General features: G+C 40.5%; 3 non-coding genes across 3 annotated transcripts; all 3 read left to right on the forward strand.

The window, feature by feature from the left end:
• Positions 1 to 3647: 3647 nt before the first annotated feature.
• LOC140736409 (small nucleolar SNORD12/SNORD106) lies at positions 3648 to 3738 on the forward strand. The gene has a single exon (XR_012100943.1). It is a non-coding gene; the product is annotated as a small nucleolar SNORD12/SNORD106 (small nucleolar RNA).
• Positions 3739 to 4182: 444 nt separating this feature from the next.
• Positions 4183 to 4273, forward strand: LOC140736410 (small nucleolar SNORD12/SNORD106). Its single transcript, XR_012100944.1, has one exon. It is a non-coding gene; the product is annotated as a small nucleolar SNORD12/SNORD106 (small nucleolar RNA).
• An 833-nt stretch (positions 4274 to 5106) lies between these two features.
• On the forward strand, positions 5107 to 5194 carry LOC140736411 (small nucleolar SNORD12/SNORD106). The gene has a single exon (XR_012100945.1). It is a non-coding gene; the product is annotated as a small nucleolar SNORD12/SNORD106 (small nucleolar RNA).
• The last annotated feature ends 8231 nt before the right edge of the window (positions 5195 to 13425 follow it).

The raw sequence follows: 13425 nt of genomic DNA on the forward strand, positions 1-13425 counted from the left end.
GCCAGGCAAATGACCTCTTCCTTAATGTCATCAAGATAAAGAGGATAGCTACTGAGTCAGGTGAACAGCAGTTTCAAACTCCTGGGAGTGTACATGACACTCAACCTCTCATGGTTCCAGAACACATCATGCACAATCAAAGCTCACCAACACCTCTACTTGCTGAGGAGGCTGAAGAGAGCTGGAGTTTGCACGTCCGTACTTGTGTCATTCTACAGATGTGCTTGGAATGGAAACTATTGCAGTGGACAGGAAGACTATATAATGGCTAGGCTTGTGCCATCCTACCCATTATATCATGGGATCCTACACACCCTCTCTGCTCATGGACTGTTTATCTCACTGCCATCAGGGAGGAGGCTACCTACCATCCACAGCAGGATCACCAGACTCAAAAATGGTGACTTTCCCCAAGTAGTATTGCTGATCAACACCTCCACCCACCAACTCCTCCACTACTTTATTACTTTATGTTAGTCTCCTTATATACAGCTTACTGTCATTACGGGATAAGCAATTAATCTATATAAGCTAATTTATGGATTTATATGTATTATATTTTAAATTGTATTTATCTTTTGTGTTTTTTGTGCTGCATAGGATTTGGAGTAATAAGTATTTTGTTTTACACTTGTGTACAGGAAATGACGTTAATAATCTTGAATCTTATTAAAAAATACACAAGCCCTCTTTTAAGCAGAAATAAAATCTTCCATTATATTTTGATCTTGACATTTTGGAAAGGTGAATGTATTCTGAATTCGTTTCCATATTTCAACCGAGAACTTTAAGAACTCTGATCATTATAATTATTCACTGTTCTTCAATTACCATAGTAAGTTATACTGCCTAACCTTATTTAGCATTTTACCAGGATAGCTATGGGAAATACGTGAGTGGTATACTTGAGTAGTAGCTTCAAGAATTATTTGCAAAATAACTGATCAAATACAATTTTAGGAATTATTTCTGATATGTAGAAAATGCAAGGAACCATCCTTCGTGGAACAGCATGCTGGCTGTCTGGAAGTGTAATAGGTTTGTGGTTTGATTCTAATACAATTCTGCAAATGTTGGAAATCTTAGGCAATGTCTAGAAAATGCTGAAGGAACTCGGGTCAGGCAGCGTCTACGGAGGAAAATAAACTACTAGATGAAGGGCTTCAGCCTGAAATCTCGTCTCTTTTTATTAATTGGAGAACTTAAGTTTCGCTATGCCTCTGTTCAGTTTTAAATCAGCTGCGTAAAGAGTGCCAAGAGAGACATTTTTTCTTCATTTTTGAGCTAGTTTCAATTCGGTCACTATTTTAATGTCTTGTGAACCCATTCGTAATATGTATGTAAAGACAGGCTCTGAAAATGCGCCCGTGTTAGGGATAAATAGTTGTGAAGAAGCATTGAAGGAAACAAAGCAGTCTGCACTGAAACTAGATAAGGGCACGATTGCTTGGTGTAGGAGCAGTTAGGTTCCAGAAGATGCTTCATAATCACTCGCCATTCATTGAGTTACACGGTAAAGTCAAATACCGCATATCATAGTTCTTATTACTATCTGTATGTGAAAGTCGCTCTTTTTTAAATCGTGTTAGTTTTATCCAAGTATTTTCAACGCCTTTTGGTGGTTGGAGTGGCGGGGAGAAACTCCATAGCTCCAGTGCCGCACTGATTCCTATCCTACTTAAAGTGAAAATTGAGAACCTAGAATCTATTCGTTGAAGAATATCTCTCCCATCCAATGAAGCACCCACATTGACTGCAATAACCTCCTCGGTACTCACAGCACTGCAGTGGGAACAAGTTATTTTCCATCACAAGAGACTGGCCAAGACACAAAAACTAAGGCTGTGCACTGAATGATTACAGGTGCAGTGCAGTGTCTGAGTGTAATGACAGGTCTAGTTGAGTTGTGGTCCACGTTAAAGCATTCTTTGTATTTTGAAGTGAAAGCGTTGGTCCACTAATGAGTTCAATTACGGTCCCTATCATCCCTACATGGGTAAACAACACACACAAAATGCTGAGGAGTTTAGTAGGTTGGGGGGTATCTATGGAGAGAAATGAACAGTTGATATAACCAGTCGACGTTTCGGCTAAAACCCTTCATCAGTGCTGACGCCATTGCCGTCCACGGATGCTGCCGCCTAACCCGCTAAACTCATTCAGAACTTTGTATATTCAAAGTTTGCAACAGCCGTAGAATCACTTCTGGCTTTGTAGATGCGTAAATCTTAATTGGCTGGTCAGGAGCACGTGCCATTACGTAAAGTCACACGGCACATGCGCATTCACTGCAATATAAAGGGTGGCGCCAGCAGCAACGGTCCTTTTGGAGCCGGACTTTGAGGTGAGTTGTTCCTTTGTCCTTATCTGTATGAAAGTATTGATGTCAGTGAATCTTGTAATTGACATTCTTATAATCAATTTTATTGCCAACAAAATATATGTTGCTAATTTTAAAAAGTGTTGGATGGTGATATATATATTTTAATGTTATATGTAACCTTGCAAGATCCCTTCACTTCGTCTCCGAGCTGTAGGTAAGGTAACTGGGCCCGATGTCCATCCACGGGAGGAATAGACGCCTGGGCTTCAGAGCAGTTTAGGACGTGTAGGCCGTACCCTGAAGTTCCAGCTGCCAACCGGCCTTGTGTTTCTGACCCGAAACCTTAAGCCTGTTGCACACCACATGCCTCCCGATGTTTAGCTGGCTTCATCTCCGACTTCCATGTGTTTCTCTGTCCTCGCACGTGGGAGAACCGGGGAGGGTAGTGAAGGGACATCCGAGGTGAAGATTTGCTGTTATGTATTAAGTTGAACTGCGACTTTCAACTCAATTCTAATCCAATCGGTATGCGTTTGAGCCATACCGGAGCACAAGGAAGTATAGCAGTTTACAGAGTAACAATCTTTCGAGGTGCTGGGAGTTCAGTTTGTCTGATCGATGGTTCGTTCTCGATGAAGCAGTTTAAGCAGTCCTGTGTAGACCACGAGGTCAGCCTCGTCTCCCACGTGGGAGCTACACCCGCTTTAGGGAATTGAGGAGTCTTTAATAGTCGAATGCAGTTTTTTTCGTCAAGATAATCAGTCCGTAGCATGTTCATTTCCATTTGCGTGGCTTCCGAAAAGGTGCAGATAGTCAGTCCCTGGTTTCATCTCGCCATACACACTGTATGTGATTATATTTTACATGTTGTATTTTGTCTTGAATTAGTACTTGTATTAGTGAAGACGTTGATGGGCAAATCTTTATTCCACCTTAATTTTTAAAAACTGACTGGCTCTTAAAGATTTGGAGCAGTATGACATTGCTAAGCGAAACATACAGCCGAAGGTGTCAATGCTTGTGCATTGATGTTCATGGTTTCTTTTGAAGATCTTTAATTTAAAAAAATTACTTTTGTTTTCCTGCATAGGGTGGATGTGAAATTTAATGTTTGTGCAGCACTGGTGCAAGCAGTTCGGGTATGGTGATTTTAAAAAAGAGTAAATCTGCAGATGCTGGAAATCCAAGCAGCGCCAAAATGCTGGAGGAACTCCGCAGGCCACGCAGCATGTATGGCAAAGAGAACAGTTAACGTTTCTGGTTGAAACCCTTTGGCAGGGCCCTTTGCTGGTATGTTGATGATAGATTCTACAATCATTTTCTAGTTCTAGTAAATGATGACTAAAACTTTTTTCCCCGTCTTATCGAAAATGCTGATTATTAAAAAATAAGCCAAATATGTCTGATGCTAGCATAGATATTGGCTTGGAGTAACACCTTTTTTTGTCGTGTGTTAACCGGATTGAAACTTTTTCAGGTCCGAAGAACTATGAGGAGCAGTTGCAAATACAGGTGTGTTGCCACTCAATTAATTATTTGTTTTAATGATTGTTATCTTCAATTATTGTAAATCTCAGAGCAAAGTTGATTTGATCTGAGCAGTTTTCAGAAAACTGACAACCTTGATTGGAGATTAACTGGGGAAGGACGTGGATTGGGGTTTGTCCATTCTAGAATTTTGTCATGGGTCTCTTGGTGAAAGCTGTTAAACTGAAAAGATGGCAATGAAGTTAAAATGAATATCAAGTTGATTGTGTTTATTCCTCTGCAGGCTATGTGCTACAATAAGCATTTCCAGAATTTTCCAAAGTCAAGCCAACTTCGGTATGTACATACTTGCACTGGATTATATTGTATTCATTTTAGTGAATGATGTTTAAACTTTTTTCCCCATCTTATCGATCATGATGATTATATTGAGAAAAAGCCAAATTCTTCTGACACTAATGAAGAATTTTGATTGGAGTGTGGCTTTTAAATTCTCTTTAGATAAATGTAGTTTTTCTAATGCAGGTCATATGAACTGGAAGAAATAGCAGTGTCTTGGACATTAAGGTATGTTGCTAATTTTTAGTGGTAATGTAGCCAATGTTTCTGCTGTTAACTAATAGAATTAAGTTGTGATTTGGTGTAGTGCAGTACTGTGTAAGTCTTGGTATCCTAGATTTTTTATAATATGATTTAGTCTCTGGAGCCCTGATGTCAACCATCATTGAGGCTGTCTGGGATTACCTGAAGACACAGAAGCAAGTGGGACAGCTAAAAAGTCTTGTAGAACTGTAAAGATTTTACAGGTACTTCAGACTTGCACAGTACTGTGACTGGTGTCTTGAAATTTACTATTTTGAAATTTAAGGCCTAGAGGTCAACACAGAAGAGGAGGAAAATGCAATTCCTGAATGCTGCCGTTTAGATTTTTCAGGCAGGCATTAGGCACAATGATCATCCATGTACATGATATTTTCATTCTGCTGTTCAAGAGATTGCAGATGACTCATTCCCTGTGATATCTTAAATGTGCTGTTGTTTGTTACCCACTATTTGAAGAAGTGCTATGGTGGCTTTTATAAAAAGGTGCTACAAAATGAATTTTGCCTGAGCAAGAATAAAATGTTAATCAAGATTAATTGCTTCACTGTAATTATAATCCTAAAATTTGAAATTGTGATTGCACATTGCAGTCAGTAATTCAGTATTTGGATTCTCATTCTCAGGTCCTGTGGTGCCATGAAACATCTGCAAAATATGGGTACGTAGATCATTAATAATGTAACTAATTATTGATTCTAGTGAATGATGTGTTAACTTTTTTCCCCATCTTATCGATCGTGGTGATTGTAAGAAACAGCCAAATTCTTCTGACGCTAGTTAAGGGAATTTGTTTTTTCCAAAGTCTGAATGTTGTTCACTGAACTTCCAACTTTTTTTATCAACTAGATGGAAGCATCTCGAACAGATTTTGTAGATGTAGAAATTACAGAGCAGCACGCACACATTGTGAGAGTAATGCAGCAGGTAAGACTGCATCTATGGAAATAAAACCTTGTCTGAGTTGATGATCGATAATATAGTTGTGGTTTTAAAAAAAATTCAATGTAAGCACTGATCTTGGGTAACTTGAGTTTGTTTAATTCTAGGTCCCAATATTTTGGAGGAAGATTTTGAAGTGAATGGTGATACTCTAGCAAGGTGAATGATAGTAAAATGGCTTTGAATGATGACTCCTTGAAGATCATCCTGCATGCTCTAGTGTATCTTACAGCATTGGGCTGCTGTCATAAAAATTGCATCATTGTTTTGTTCATGCTGTATGGGCATAGCATTTTGTGTGTACCTATCAGAATAAAGTCATTGTATTTTCAGGAGTGTTTGTGACAGCCAAATGTCTTAAGTTTCTTCTGCATTTTCTATATTTGCTGCATATTCCATACTTGCATTCTGTTATCAAAACCTGAGTTTCAGTAACTGATGCATCAGCTATCAGTGTATTACCTAGATTTAGTATGCGTAAAGATTACACATCATGAAGGACTAGTTTAGAAAATGAAAATCGCACAAAATGGTTGAAGAAAATGGCTATTATAAATATGCATTGATGCTTAACAATAGATTACATTTATGCATGTTCAATTTTTTTCATGTAAAGTGCAATTCAATTAAATATACTGAAGCCCAAGATAGTTCAAGTTGAGATTAATGTGGAACTAAATAAAATACCATTCAGCAAGTAGGACAAAGCATTCATTTAAAAAAAACCACTAGAGGCTAGGGCAAAGCAAGGTGAATTAAAATAATAGGCATATTACTTTACATCCCAGTAATGCTTTATGAAAGCTCTGCGATAATTGGGACATGATAGAGGGTAAAATGAGAATTTCTATGACTGCCTTGTATAGTGAGAATGGGTGATGACAATGTGGAAATTAATAATTCAGTAAGATTCTTTTGGGAGAAATACATTGTCATTTGGAAGGGGAAGAAAGTAACAAGCTCAAGGATGTATATTTTTAAAGCTAGTACCGTAGGTTTGTTTGACAAGTCTGGATATTGGTTCAATTATTAAGGCTGTTGGTTGAAATTTTGGGCTAGAATAATAAGGAATGAACACCAGGAGGCAGTGTAGATTTTAAATTGATGTAGAATTAGGAGGCCAGGAACTGTATTTTGATAGTTTTACATGAATCTTGAGCATGATTCTCACCATCTATACATCCCACATTATATTCTGGTAAATCTAGCAAATAAGTGCTTAAATACCTCAAAAGGGTAATACTGTAACTGCCTTTTGAGGTAATGTGGATGGCCTGGCTTCTGATACTGTTACTTAAGCATGAGTAACAGGTTTAAATGTAGCTTTTCCCCTTGCATCAAAATTACATGTACTGCTATTTAGACTTTAATCTTTTTAATGTTCTGGAAAATGGATTATGGCTAGTGGAGTTTAACATGGCATGGGGGGTGAGGGGGGTTGTGTTCACTCACTGGATCCATGTTCTCAGCAGAGCTAATTCCAGCCTTCCAATATCCTTCTGAAAATAGGTATTGGTCTACTTAACATGAAAACTGGTTTCATATTTTAAGAAAATATTGCATTTTTGTTTAAAGGGCTTGTGTGCTGTATTTATACATAGAAAATGTATATTCAGTGCATACACATTTTTTGCTGTTGGCCGTTATGTTCACTGTCCTCATCCTTCCCAATGGCTCTGAACTAGTGCCAACCTTGTAGATAATGTTTTACAATTTAAAGGAGAACCGAGTGGTAAACTCCACATGAGAATTAACTGAAGGCAGACCAGAGGTGGTTACAATTCCTACTTTTAAAACATTTTTTTCAGTTATTTGGATGAGGAAAGATTTAGAGGGATGGACTAAACAAATAGCCTGCATAGGCATCTTGGCTGGTATTGAATTGGGCTGGAGAGCCTTTGTTCACATTATAGCTGTCGTTAACTGGCCAAATGAAATTGGAAGGTTGTATGAGGAAAGGGCAATGATATAATAGATTGGGGGGAAATAAATTAATGTTAGTTTGGTCAATGGCCTGTTAGTGCTCATAATTCTTTGTAGAAGTGTTGGGATTCAGGAGGTGCAAGACTGGATTGAAAGGGTTTGCTTTATCTTTTTTGGCTTTTTAAATTAGCTCACTTTCCTATCATCAGGATTACCCAAATCCCTCAACTGATTTCACCTTATGTTTAATGTCCCCACACATTAATTGGGCATAATGTTCTTTCCACCTACATTCCCATTCCATCTCCATTTGACATCCACAAGACCTATCTGAACCCAAATGGTTTTGGTGAACGCAGCAGGCCAGGCAGCATCTATAGGAAGAAGCACTGTTGATGTTTTGGGCTGAGACCCTTCATCAGGACTAAATGAAAGAAAAGGGATTTGAAATGAGGGGGAGGGGTAAATCTGAAATGATAGAGGACAGGGTGGGGTGAAGCTAAGAGGTGATTGGCAAAAGGGATACAGAACTGGAGAAGGGAAAGGATCGTGGGACAAGAGGCCTGGGGAGAGAGAAGGGGAGGGGAGCACCAGAGGGAGATGGGGAAACAGGCAGGGAAGGGGGGGGGGGGAATAAATCGGGGATAGCGTAAGGAGGGGCGCTAACGGAAGTTAAAGAAATCATTGTTAATGCTATCAGTTTGGAGGCTGCCCAGACAGAATATAAGAGTATAACACCTTGTATCCTATTACTCTGCCTGTTCTCCATCTCCCTCTGGTGCTCCCCTCCTACTTTAAAATCTCTTGCTAACTTTCAGTTAGTCCTGATGAAGGATCTCTGCCGGAAACATTGGCAGTGCTTCCTATAGATGCTGCCTGGCCTGCTGTGTTCCACCAGCATTTTGTGTGTGTGTGTGTGGCTTGAATTTACAGCATCTGCAGATTTCCTTGTTTGAGCATATAATTTTCTACATTTCCTACAATTAACTTCTTGTAAAAGTCTACCTTCAATGGACTGCGAGATTGACATTGCTCTGCCATTTCCCCCTCAGCCCCAGTATCCTACCTTTTCCCTATATCCCTTCATGCCCTGGCAAACCCAGTATCTATAAACCTTGTCTTAAAAAATACCCATTGCTCTTAATTCCAATGCGAACAGGTCCTAAACCATCAAACACTCAATATAACACGTTGAATCCTAGAATCATGTTTGTGGATATCCTTTGAACCCTCTCCAATATCAACCCATCCTTTAAATTTTAAGACAAGTCTAAAACTGCTCCCAATAGTCCAAGTAAGTCCTTGCGCTTACCGGCAGCTTATAAAGACTTAATGTTACATCCTTGTTTTTATATTTTTCCCCCTCCCACTCCCAATTTTTCACGGACTCATCATTTCTCTCCAGTCCTCGGCTCGAAACGGTCAACTGCACTCTTTAACATTGATGCTGGTTCCTACTGTGTTGCTTGGGTTTCCAACATGTGCAGATTATCTGTTGTGATTGGACTGCCTGCACCTCTACCTATCTTCGTATCGTCTACAAACTTGGCAACAAAGCCATCAATTTTCCATCCAAAATCATTGACATACAACATAAGAATCATACCCCTGTGGAACACCAGTAATCACTGGCAGCCAACTATAAGAGTATCCCTTTATTCTCACTGAGGACTCAGTACTCAATCCATGCTGAAGTCTCCACGGTGCCCTTCCATAAACACCATTCTTGTTCAGTGTTCTTATAGTGGACAGATAAACAGATTTGAGCAAGTTCTAGAGATTTCTGCAGGTGTTTTGCTGTTATCCTTGGGTTCTTTTTCACTTCCTTCAGCATTGCACATTCTGCTCTTCATGTGATTTTTGCAGGATGCCCACTCCTAGGGAGAGTAGCAACAGTACTGAGTTCCATCCTTTCGTTACATGAATACCAAGATGGAATATGCGGTGCTTTTGTATTTGTTAACCTGATAGCATTCACATCGATTTCTCTAACTTCCAAAAAACTGCCCCTTTTTACCTCTCAAATCAAAAACAAAAGAATCTTTGGCAACATGCACAGGATCTTGGTATGATTTGAAGGAAAGGACCTTTAAAGTTCAAAGTACATTTATCATCAAAGTATATACTATATAAACCTTGAGATTTGTTTCCTTACAGCCAACCACTAATCAAAGAAACCCAACAGAACTCATTAAAAAAATGGGTCAAACATCCAACATGCAAAAAAAAGAACAAATCGTTAAGAACTGAAGTTCACAGCCACGAAACCTGTTACAGCCAATCCAGGAACCTTTTTAGTTGCAGGCCACAACCTTAGTTCAATGCAGAGATGAGTAAACCTCATGAGCTGAGTACAGGCCTGTCCCTCACTTCTGGCCCTGACTCCCTTTTCTTTTAAATCTGGCCCGGTGCTTAAATCAGCCAAATCTTGGCTTGTTCCCTGCTCCTGGACCTGGGCCTGGGTCTAGGTAAAGAAAGTTAACTGACACAAGTTCAAAAAGCTGCATTGTTATGACGGTTTTGAGTGGTGGCCTTGTTTCCTGACATGGTTTCTTTTGTCTGAGACAGGTATAGATAGACTCTTAAGACATGGTGCTCAATGTCCCTCTGCATTTGAGGCCAGAAAATTCTCTCTGTTAGCAGAGCTGTTGTGCGATCAACCCTTTGGTACCCTATTTTATCATATAGCTCTTTCAGGACTGTACGCTTGAATTTTTCAGGTAGTTGTGTTCATTGAGTAGTTTTCCAATGAAGGATACCATTCTCATCCAATACGAATTTATCCCACTCCCACAGAAAGCACCTGGCCTGATAAAGTATGTAAAAGGTTAATACAGTCGTTGAACCGTAGCCTGTTTATTCTGAAAGAAACCTTGATGATCAACAGATGTACTATTCAATGCTGAGCAATATTTCTTCTTGAAATTAGCCAGCTAGTGTTTCAGGGTACTTGTCTCCTTGTGCAGTCATGCACATAGATAAGACCACTCCAGCCTGTTCTGTGTATGTGAGCCATTATACCTATTTTGTAATTTGTCTCTTGGTACTGTCATGCACATAGATAAGGCTGGCTCCAGCTCTGTATGTGTGGAGGTGTGTGAGCAACTATATCTTCTGTAAGGGGAACTGTTAGTGGGTGGACCGAGCAGGAACAGTCAGACTCTTCCTGTTTGAGTGACTAACTGAAGTGCCCCAGAGGCCTTGAATAAAGTGTTTGTACTTATACGGTCTCCGAGTGACTTTATCTGGGTTCGACTTTCACAGGCAATCCTTACATTTTTCAGTTATTTCCCATTTCAAACCAAGGAATTCCAACCTGAGCATACAAAGTTGATTACCATTTTGATGTCTCCATCCTCTTCCTGCGCTTGCTAGATCTCACTCCTGGACAGTGGTGGAACTAACGTGCTCACCAAGTTGATGTTTATTGTGTATAACTGTTCAGATCTTGCCACAGACCAGGGTATGTCTGCACTCCAATGGCCTGGACAGTGGCTCCCACTGAATTGGATGAGATTTCTTCCATGCACTCACTTGTATTCATTTCCATGGCTGCTGGCATTCACGACATCAACATTTTCTTTTCCTGGGCAATAACGGATAATGAAGAAGAAATCAGCCAGTTCAGCAGCCCTTCTATAGCTGGTTGCATTCAGCTTTGCTGAAGCCAGAACATATGTGAGGGGGTTGTTGTCACTGTAAACACTGAATATGAGGGCTGAGTACATACAGGCAATCCCTACATTTTTCAGTAATCGCCCACTTCGAACCAAGGAATTCCAATTTCCCACCGTGTATGTGGTAGATTTTTTCTGCATTCATCAATGTTTGTGAACCATAGGCTATTTCTGTCAATTTGCCATCTTCCTTTTGATACAGGAATGCTCCCAAACCCTGATCGGAGGCATCAAAGTGGGGAATGAAGTTTGGGAATCCCAGCACAGGTGGCTGTACCAAGCAGTCAATCAGCTTCTCCAGAGTTTCTTGATATGTTTCTATCCAAGTGATTGTTTTGCAAAAGGGCACACAGTTCCCTTCTTATTTGTCTTTCTGATACTACCCCTACTGAGCTGATTTTGGTCACTGTCATCTCTGCTTTTTAATAGATCATAGAGGGGAGGCTGCGATTCAAGAGAAAAATTCAATGCACTGCCATTAGTCACTTAATAGACTCAGATTCTTTCTCAGTTCTCCCACTATGTCTGGCCTCTTCTTTTTCAGCGCTGTTACTGCCACAGTGTCTGCAGGATCCATCGGATTTCCCTCTGCTGATACAATTCTCCCCAGGTAGCGAACCTCTGCCTAAAGAACTCACACTTGCTGTGTTTAAGTTTCACACCATGCACCCACATTCGCTGTAGCACTCTTCTAACCACATCACATGCTCATTGAAGGTCTTAGTGAACACAAACGTTTCATCCAGGTATGGGTCACAGGCTTTGTCTCTTAATCCTTAAAGGCACTCCTATATGAAACGTTGATAGGCTGCAGGTGCATTCATGAGCCCAAAGGTGAATCGAACTCAGTCATACAAGCCCTTGGCCTTCTGAAGGCTGTTCGTGATCTGCTTTCCTTCATCATGAGTCCTTGGTCTTCCCCTGGTCAAGTAACGAGAACCAAGCATTACCCACTAAGCTGTCCATAATGTCTTGCACTCGTGGAATGGGCTGGCAGTCAGGAATAGTTTTCTTATTCAGGTCCCGATAATCAATCAGAGATGAAGGCTTTTGTCTTTCTTTCTGACACACACGATTGGTGAGGTGTATGACGAGTTAGGTTTCTCGATCCACTCGTGGACGATTAGTTTATGTAAGTAGTCCTTCATTTCATTGTAGAGGGGTTTTGGAACTGAAATGTAAGAGCGGGCGACTGGTTCATCATCTTTGAGAAAGACACTCAGCTGAAATCCTTTGATACATCCAATGTCAATGTCACTTTTGAAAAAGTGTGACATTCTTCTTGTAGTGTCTGTTTCACAATCTGCTGCTGTTGTATATTTAGGTGGCTCACATCGACTGGGGGATCCCATAAATCAGAGTTGAATTCACCTTTATTTCTGTCATGGCCCCGTCGGGCAACGCCCCACCTTGCTATTACCTCAGTAATTGGACCTCAATCTCCTCATCTAATTTCCAATCATTCCCAGTTCCTCTAATTACACACACCTGCTTCCCATCAGTAAATGCAGGATAAAAACCCTGGAATCACAACAAGGAGCTGCCAGTTTGTTGGTCAACTCTTGTAGGAGTAATCTTGTTTCATGGTTCTTTAGGACTGTTGGTTCTAAGTTCCGCATCATTTCCTGGATTCTCTATGTGAACCCGGTCTCCACACAAAGACTCTCCTGGATACCTATTCCACGCTCGCTAAGTTGCTAACGCCTCCTGACTCTGTCTCTGTGCCTGTGTCCTGCACTTGGGTTCATCCCCAGCCACGTCCTTGCAACAATTACCCTCTATTTGGTGTTGAGTAGTTGGGTCAAATATGGCACCTTCTTGCACAGTGACAGGGAACACAGACTTAACTGGTTCCAACCTCCTGGGAGCTGTCTTCTCAGCAAGCACAATGTCATGGTCGGCTCTGTTGTGCATCAATAACAATGTAGGGATGTATTTCACACAGTTCAAAGCCTTCTGCTCACTGTGGTTTCACTTCTGGTTCATAGAGTATTATTTTGTCTTCTCTCACAAAAGGAGACTGTACATAGCATTGAACTTGTGTTGTATGTTCTGGTATGTTAACTCTCTCCTTTGTTACCTTTGCTCGATACTTATGGGGATTCTCAACGCCAATCAGATTAATGAATGCCTTGATTTTGCTTCTCTTCAGGCTAGGGAATACAGCTATTACTGTTTTGTACAAAGGTTCTCCCTCTCTCTCTTTCAGTCTTTTTCCATCACTCTCCTTTATAATCTGCTCAATCATGTTGAATCCAACGATGGGAGGTAGAGGTCTGCCTTTCAGAACCAGAACTGTTATGATCAATACTTTTGCACCAGGCGAAGCTAATTTGAGAAAGTGATCTCAACCCATCCTATATATGCCATTGGCTACCACTAGCTGTAATGCTTCAGATGTCTCTACTGACCACAAAACATCCCTCAGTTTAACTCCAGGTAAGTGCCTAGTTTTTTCACTGCTTGGCTATG

Source organism: Hemitrygon akajei, chromosome 11 (genome assembly GCF_048418815.1).
Source record: "Hemitrygon akajei chromosome 11, sHemAka1.3, whole genome shotgun sequence".
Classification (NCBI taxonomy): Eukaryota; Metazoa; Chordata; class Chondrichthyes; order Myliobatiformes; family Dasyatidae; genus Hemitrygon; species Hemitrygon akajei.